This window comes from Argopecten irradians, chromosome 16 (genome assembly GCF_041381155.1).
Source record: "Argopecten irradians isolate NY chromosome 16, Ai_NY, whole genome shotgun sequence".
NCBI classification, from domain to species: Eukaryota; Metazoa; Mollusca; class Bivalvia; order Pectinida; family Pectinidae; genus Argopecten; species Argopecten irradians.
Genome location: NC_091149.1, coordinates 26,901,921 through 26,911,161, shown reverse-complemented (window position 1 = coordinate 26,911,161; position 9,241 = coordinate 26,901,921).

Genomic DNA, 9,241 nt, shown 5'->3' with positions numbered 1-9,241 from the left:
TTTATGAAGTATGCGGTGTGTGTGAAGTGAGCGGTGTGTATGAAGTATGCGGTGTGTGTGAAGTGTGCGGTGTGTGTGATGTGTATGATGAATATGCGGTGTGTATGAAGAAGTGTGTTGCGGTGTGTATGAAGTATGCGGTGTGTGTGAAGTGTGCGGTGTGTATGAAGTATGCGGTGTGTGTGAAGTGTGCGGTGTGTATGAAGTATGCGGTGTGTGTGAAGTGTGCGGTGTGTGTGAAGTGTGCGGTGTGTATGAAGTATGCGGTGTGTGTGAAGTGTCCGGTGTGTATGAAGTATGCGGTGTGTGTGAAGTGTGCGGTGTATATGAAGTATGCGGGGTGTGTGAAGTGTGCGGTGTGTGTGAAGTGTGCGGTGTGTGTGAAGTGTGCGGTGCGTGTGAAGTATGCGGTGTGTGTGAAGTGTGCGGTGCGTGTGAAGTGTAGACGTACAACAAACAAACCATAACCTGACTATTATGACGTCACAAATGTTGATGTGAATACGCGTACGTCAAGTGATCACCTTCAAAACGGCTGTCTCATCCCATCAATTATATTATCATTAATAAACCGTTCTCTATCTTGCATTATGAAGATTTTCTGCGTGCATGCGTAAATATGATCCACACTATATATCAGTTTATCAAACTACATGTAAACAAAATTTGAGAATGTTGTTTTGGCGATATAGTTTTAACGTTGGTTTTTTTTACATCTATATAAAACGTTATTAGTATTTTATCATCTAAAGTATGAAGGAAAGTTGTGATATGTATCCACTGTCACCGTTATAGAGATTTATATTAATTTCCGTCTGCTGTCAACATTCTAGCCAGTAGTTCATCACACTATTTTCACTTTTCAGCAGAACAGGCTACACCTAAATTAACAGTAAAGTAGACTCCCACTTCCTGATAGTAAACGCATTTATTCTAGACACTGTCAACATGTACCCATGATACTAAACTTTGTAAACATATTACATGCATAAATAAATTTAAAGGACGTATTCATTGCTGTGAGAGTGCGAATTTTATTATTATACTGAAAATATAAACAGAGATACAGGTATAAGGTTTTACAAAGCATTCACTAAAACCTAACCGGTTCTGAGGATTGAACTCAGTAAATAAAAACTCTGAATGTGAGAAGGGTAATGGTGAGAGGTATGCCTCAATAAAGGAGGGGAATCACTTGGGGCCGTTTTACGGCAACTCAGTGATAAGCAAACTATTTTGCATGAAGACCTTAGGGTCAGCTGCATATTGTTTGCTATTCAGAATATTTGATGAAAAGTTCAAAAAGTAGGTCAAAGTTCACAAATATTTTTGCTGAAACATGGATACTTTAAAGATTTGATAGCTTGATATTGATGTTTAGTACTGCATAAGGATCTTTACATAACCTGCTTTTAAGATGATTACATCCTAGAGTCACATTGGCTAGGTCATGCCCCTGTGAGGAAGGCTCTGGGTTCTGTCCCCTGGCCGAGACACACCAACGTCTCTAAAAGTGGTAGTTTCTGCTCTTGCTTAGCGCTCAGCATAACGGGAGTGGGACGACTGGTTCGCCCGTTGTCAGTATAATGTGACCGGGTGGGTTGTGTTGCTTGGTGTCTTCGTCGGCATACTTCAGTGAGTTAGCACTATAAAAAGGGCAACAGTTCCACCATACAAGAAGACACAACACGAATATACCGCAGTCTCCCAAAACACGCACCTCGCACAACATACACGCAACACACCGTACACATGGGAGGCCGTCGTTACATGACCATAGCTGTTAATAGGACGTTAATTAATCAAACAAACAAACAAACAACAAACAAGGTCACGTGCATAAATTAGGTCATATTCAATGAATGGTATCATCTATCCACTAAACATATGCTGTTTTCCAATGTTTAAAGAAGGATTTAAAATTATTTAGACTTGTTTTATGGGCTTAATTTCAAGCAACGCCTTCACTAAGAAGGATGTAAGAATAATGCCTGCTGTCCTGCATGAAAGGCGACTAAATTTGGAATCTTAATTTCATTGTTACCTAGATGATCCATTCCATAGCTTCAGAGTGGCGTTTAGAGCTTTATTTAGGTTCTATAATGATCTGGTTAAGATGGTGGCGGCTTAGGGTCATATGAGCTGGGTGACGGGGATGAATTAGGTCATATTAAATGTATCATCTGGATTTTCTATATATAAAGCACACGTGTAAGTTGTTTAAGTTTGTTTTATGAGACTAAATATGGAACCTTTATCTCGTGGCTTTACCAAACAATATCATGTACATGTATTTAACATCTAGTATTCACCATAAGAGAGTATTGTCTTACACTGTACTATTATTAACTGGTTTGTAGTGACAGGAAGATTTTCGTGAGAAAGAAACCTTCTCTGTGATATTTGAGACTGAAATCCAATATTTTTTTTAACTAGTTAGCCACTAGTATTGAGATACTAGATTTAGTCGCCTTTTCCGATCATGCAATGAGGCAGCAGGCACCATTCTAACATCATACTTGCAATGTAGGTGTATCTTAATATTTTCTCTTACATCAAACTTAAAATGCTTAAACAGTTGCTTTGAACATGGAAAATTCAGAAGATACTTAGTTGACAGACAATAACATGCATTGAATGTGACCTAATTCATACACTACACGTGACCCAGTAAATGTGTCGTTAGGATATAATCAAAAATCGATCTGACAAAATACAAATCAAGTGCTAAACATTACTCTAAAGCTTTGAAATGGTTGGGAAAAAAAACTACATTTAAGATATTTTCATCTCAACCTCGAAATTAAGATTCCAAATTTCGTCGCCTTTCACGATCATGCAGTGGGGCAGCAGGCATAATTCTAACACCCTACTCAGTGAAGGCGTTGCTTGAAATTAAGCTCATAAAACAAGTCTAAAAAAATTAAAATCCTACTTTAAACATGAGAAAACGGCATATGCATAGTGGACAGATGATACCATTCATTGAATGTGACCTAATTTATACACGTGACCTGGCCAATGTGACCCTAGGATGAAATCATCTTAATCAGTTTATGTCAAGATCCTTATGCGGTACTAAACATCAATTTCAAGCTATCAAATCTTTGAAAAATTCTTGTTTTCAGACAAAAATATTAAAGGTTTTAATGCTGAAATGGAATAAATGCTTAACTAGGTCACTGTGATCTACTTTTTGAACTTTTCATCAGTTTTCTGAACTGAACTTCGCAAACCCAATATTTACAGACAAAATCTGCAAAAAATGTTATCTCTATTCTGATATTTAATTAATTAGGACTAAAACAATGAAAATATTAATTTTCACCCTTTGATCTTTGACCTATGCAATTACCATGAACGCAGACAAAAATCGGACATTCTGAACAGCATACAATATGCAGGTGACCCTATTATAAGGTATATTCATGTAAAATGTTTTGCTTATCACTGAGTGGCTGTAAAACGGCCCAAAGTGATACCCCTTCTTTTTCATTCACGACGGTCACTCATTAAAGTAAGTTATTCAACACATTTCCAGTTCACGATAATCAGTCATTAAAGTCAGTTATTTAATACATTCATCACCTTCTCATTCAATTGCGAGTATGTAACGATAGTGACAGTTTCTTTGAAAAGCATGTCGTTACACTCGAAAACACATGACATCATAATCAATACCTACCCGCAAGAACAGATAACTCTGAATCCTAAGGGTGAAAATAGCATGGCGATAAAAAATATGTGGCAATAACAATTAACTTATTGGGACAATGATGAATAAAAACTTCGGAGGACTTGAAATATGTAGACGTCAATGTTACATTACAGTGGATCCTAGTAATACAATACATGTACATGTAATATTATACAAATATCGACCTGTTTTCAGGTGGATACGGTGATTGATCAACTCGAGGAAGTGATATCACTCAAGGTTGAAGACCGAGGGTTATATCACTTTCGAGGGTTGATAAATCACCGTATCCACCTGAAAACAGGTTGATACGGTGATTTATTATATGGAATTGCATACATGATGTGGCACCCCTTGGCTAGATTTAAGGATTAACCTCTTACATTGTTAAGTTTATATGAGATGATAAACCCAATGGAGCACGAGGTACATATGTAAATTACGACTGCTACATTGGAAAATAAACAGATCTGCTCCAACTTAGTTTATCAATACAGAAACATTGGCAATTGTAAATATATATTTCCCAATAATTACTTGAGTGCAGAACGTGGCCCGATTCAGTGCGTATTAATACATGTAAACAATTGACATTCCACAAAATCGCGTGTCAATGTTTACAAATAACACGTGTACGAGACAATCGGAGACATACAATAAAACAGATTTAATTTTTGAACATGTTATTGCTATTTGACCTGAATAAAATAACTGACATATAAGAACTACATTTTGTATTTTTGTGACGTCATAGAAAAAAGGGCGGATGAAGCTGTCAGTAAACGGCGCACTTTTTCTGAATGGGTGTTGCGCAAGGTTAAACATGACGGCAGTATAATTTTGACGGCGAATAACACAAGGTAAATTATTGTATCTGATGTTCTGGTTGATTTTATTGTTTAAAGAAAATATTGTAAATTCAAGGATTAACATCTTACTTTGTTTAGTTGATGAGATGATAAACCCAATGGAGCAGTCGGTAAATTGTACGTAAATGGTTCGCGTTTACGCAATTTACCTCGTGCTCCATTGGGTTTATCATCTCATAAACTAAACAAAGTAAGAGGTTAATCCTTAAATACATGTATCTCCTCTCTGTGATATTGAGTAGCCCGGTCCTCTCACCGGTATTGAGTAGTCCTGTTGAATTATTTCGAAGAGAAAAATGAAGGCTGATAATATCAATAAAATAGAAAACACCACGTAATACATTTTACTTGTTATCTGAAAAATCTGACAAAAATGTACACACAGATATTGGCAGGGTCACATTGACTCCAGTAAACCTGCTAGCTGCTCTCCGTCACATCTCGCTGAATGATGACGTCACAATAGATTTTTGACGTCATGGAAATTCCCTTGACGCTATATTTGGGTACGCCCTGGGCCCAATGGAATCTTATATCAACCTGTAAAGTGATTGTGATGTCATGTAAAATGACGTCACAATGCAGGATTTCTATATATTTCGGTACGACCTGGGAGTTTTGGAATCTTATATCAACCTGGGATGACATCACAATGCATAGTTCGGAATATATCACTTACTCGGGTTGATAACTCACCGTATTCACCTGAAAATAGTTCGATAATTGTATATTATTATATGACTGTTGTTTTTGCTGTATTTTGTATTCATCAACTGCGATATCAACTCAGAAATCGGCGGCGAAAAGCACGCGAGGTTACTGGACTCAGTCCAGATACCTCTTGCGAGTCCAGTAACCTGTGTCAAAAATAAATAGAGGGAAACTCCATTTAGATGTGACGTCATAATCACTTTTGACGTCGAGTCGTACCCAAAAATAGCGTAACGGGAGTCTCCTAATTTCAATGAGTTCGTGATAATCTAAATTGTGACGTCATTATGATAGTCGGCAACATACAACGTGTATATGGCGGAAAGCAGCAAGTTTACTGCGATCAACGATGATTAACTGCGAACTTCAATTTAAGGAAAACGTTAAAGAATGCCGGACGGGCAGTTAATGCAGCGATGAAATACTCCGGTTCTCATTAGCAAGAAGCATTTGGATATTTACCATATACTACATGTAATGGATAAACTATACTTTTGTAAAAAGAGCATTTGCAAATATCATCCTGTTTATTGTAGTCTTTTTGAATAGCCGGGTTAATACCCTGTAAATGCCATATAATAAAACAGATATCGACCTTTTTTTCAGGTGGATATGGTGAGCTATCAACCCTCGGAAATGATATATAACATTCGGCCTCCGGCCTCGGGATATATCACTTACTAGGGTTGAAAACTCACCGTATCCACCTGAAAATAATTGTATAGTATGGTGGCGGAAAAGTGTAGTTTCAGCCAATCAGAAGCGAGCAAAACACACTGCCATATAATAAAAACGTATGTCGGTTTCGAAATTTGCGATGCTCAAGAAACAACTTATGTTGACCTCAAAGAAGTTGAAATCCAAAAGGCATCTACATCGAAACGAACAAAACTATTAGATGGCGTGCCGAACGTGGCAAAATTCAATAATTAAAATAAAATGTGTAAAGAAAAAAATATTTTGTAATATATCGTTATATGTGTTCAATATATTTAATTTGTGTGTAAAAACAATAAATGTTTGCCTATTTTTTATATTTATATGTAAATATAAAATTTATGTTGAAGATTTTTTTGTGTGTGTGAAAATCTTTTGTGTGATTTTTACACACAAATACAAAACAAAATCACACACAAATATATACTTTTATGCACAAACTACTTTTTCACACACAATTTAAAAAAAATACACACAAATATATTTTTCACGCGGACAAAGACATTTTGTTCACACACAAATTTAAAACAAAATCACACACAAATATATATTTTTTTCACACACAAATATAAAAGCGTTCAGCATAAAAGGAGTGGGACGACTGTTTCGCCCGTTGTCAGTATAATGTGGCCGGGTGAGGTGTGTTGCTTGGTGTCTTCGGCAGCATGCTTCAGTGATATAGCACTAAAAGGGCAATATCGAAATTACCTTCTTACATTATACAGTGCAGCGGATAAGAGCCAAATTCAAAGAAATACTGCACTTTGTGATAAAAGCATGAAATTTGGTATATGAGACCTATGGAATGTAACGATAATTCAGATATGGAGGCATCGCGAAAAAAAATCTACTTCCGGTAAAAACCAAGATGGCCGCCATTAATTCGAAAATTGAGGAAATATACCTTTAAATTGTATATTTTCGCTAATATTGTAGTGTTAAATGCTATGTAATTTAGTTATTAGTTAACAAATATCAGTTAATTATCCAGTGTGCTCATATGACGGTTGGGAAGTGGAAATTTCTAGATTTGTTTGAAATTTAAGATTGCCCGGGAACAAGCATGGATTGCACATAAGAAATTATTTATCCCAAATTGACAAAACATGCATATTATGGTTAAGACTGAATTGGATTATGATAATTGTGACCAAAAAACCCATAAAAATTTCAAAAAGATTTTTAAAAATGTTAAAAAATGTTATTTGCCCTCTTTGTTCCTATCAAATATATAAGGAACTTTTAAATAGGGCACTTTTATTGCATGACACATTTTGTACACCATGGAAAAGGTCAACAAGGGCACAACCAAATTAGGTAAGTAAACCTTGTTTTTTTTACTTATCAAATTCACTGTTTTCAATTACATATCATTAATAATTAATCTGTTAAAAATATGTAATACAATTTTTAATGATATTTTCAGATTTAAAAAAAGTATCGATATTTCTATAAATATCTTGAATGATGATCTCTGAATAATGAAGTAGCCATCTTGTTTTCTGAATCTTTCTGGGTTCTATTTTCATTAAGAATTGATAGGTAAGGGGTTTGTGATAAATTAAATCAATTTTGTTGGAACACTTCATAAAAAAATCATGGCAAATGGGTCATTAATTTGTAATTTCCCTCCATGTCAACTTTTTCGGTGCACAGGCAAATTCATACCCCGATAAAAGTTCCGGGTAATTTTATGATCCATCATTCGAAAATAAGAGAAAAAAGTAGTTTTAAGCTATTTACACATCTCTTATTTATTTTAAGTAAATTTTAAGATAATTTACAATTATATTATTGTAAAAAAATGACTAAGCGTTTACTTACTTTATTTCATTGCAGAAAAATGGCAAAGCCTTTTCCTTTAAGCAATCTAAGCCAAATCCGACCACCACAAAAAGAAGTATCTAATTTCGACTGGGATGAATGCATATTTTGTCAACAAAAGACAGAAGAAGAATTAAAATGTCCCGCAAATTCAAAGAGGACGGATATTGGAAGAGGCTATCAATCCATTTCCAAAAACATTTCAGAATTCATCAACATAGATTCGTTACCTTTGCCAAATTTTGATGAAGGTGATGGCATTGAAGCGGCACTATGGAATCACAAAGTAAAATGGCACAAGAAATGTAGCTTGAAATTTAATAACAAAGAACTCACACAAGCTGAAAAAAAGAAAAACAACATCTACTGAAACACCAACTAAAACGAAATATACCAGGGAGTGCCAACAAGGTACAACTATAAAAGACCAGGATATTTGTTTTTTTCTGTGAAGACTCGGCATCATCTGACAAGATGCACGATGCAAGCACATTTAATGTGGACAGCCGCGTTAGGGAATGTGCTATCAAGCTTCAAGACAAAAAACTGTTGGCCAAACTCAGTTCTGGAGATATGGTAGCTCAGGATGCCAAATATCACACAAAATGCCTGGTGAAGCTCTACAACAAATCCAGATCCTCTCTTTCACCGACGTCACCATCGGAAAACACGCGATATCAAGCTCATGGCATAGCTCTTGCAGAGATAGTTAGTTATATAGAAGAATCCAGACAAAATGAAAAAAAAAAAAACAGTATTGCGAATGGCTGACATATCTGAGTTGTATAGCCAGAGTTTAACTAAGTTTGAAATACCAGCCATCGAAGTCCATACCACGCGACTCAAAGAAAGAATCCTTAGTCAAATTCCAGATTTGCAGGCACATAGAGAAGGCAGTGATACCTTACTTGTTTTCAACAACGACGTTGGCGCAGCATTACGAAGAGTAATCAACGAAGATTTTGACACAGAAGCTAGCCATCTTGTCAAAACTGCTAAGAAAGTTCGTCGGGATGTATTAGGCAAGCAGTCAATCTTCAACGGGTCATTTGATAAAAAATGTCAGGAGTCATCTTTGTCATCCTCTCTCCTTACATTGGTCAACATGCTTTTGGAAGGCCCAAATATTAAGAGGCAGTCTTATACACAAGCGGCTTTGTCAATAGCTCAAATCATCCAATACAATATGCATCATAAAGTTAAGGAGACTGCTAATTCTCATCGCCACCACAAAGCTCGGGAAACTCCACTTTGTATCTATATTGGCATATCTCTCCACAGTCAAACGAGAAAACGTGAGCTTGTTGACAAATTCTACAGATTAGGTCTAAGTATTTCATATGACAGGGCACTAAATATTTCTACTGAACTTGCTGAATCAGTATGGCAACTGTATGAAACAGAAGCAGCAGTTTGTCCCCCA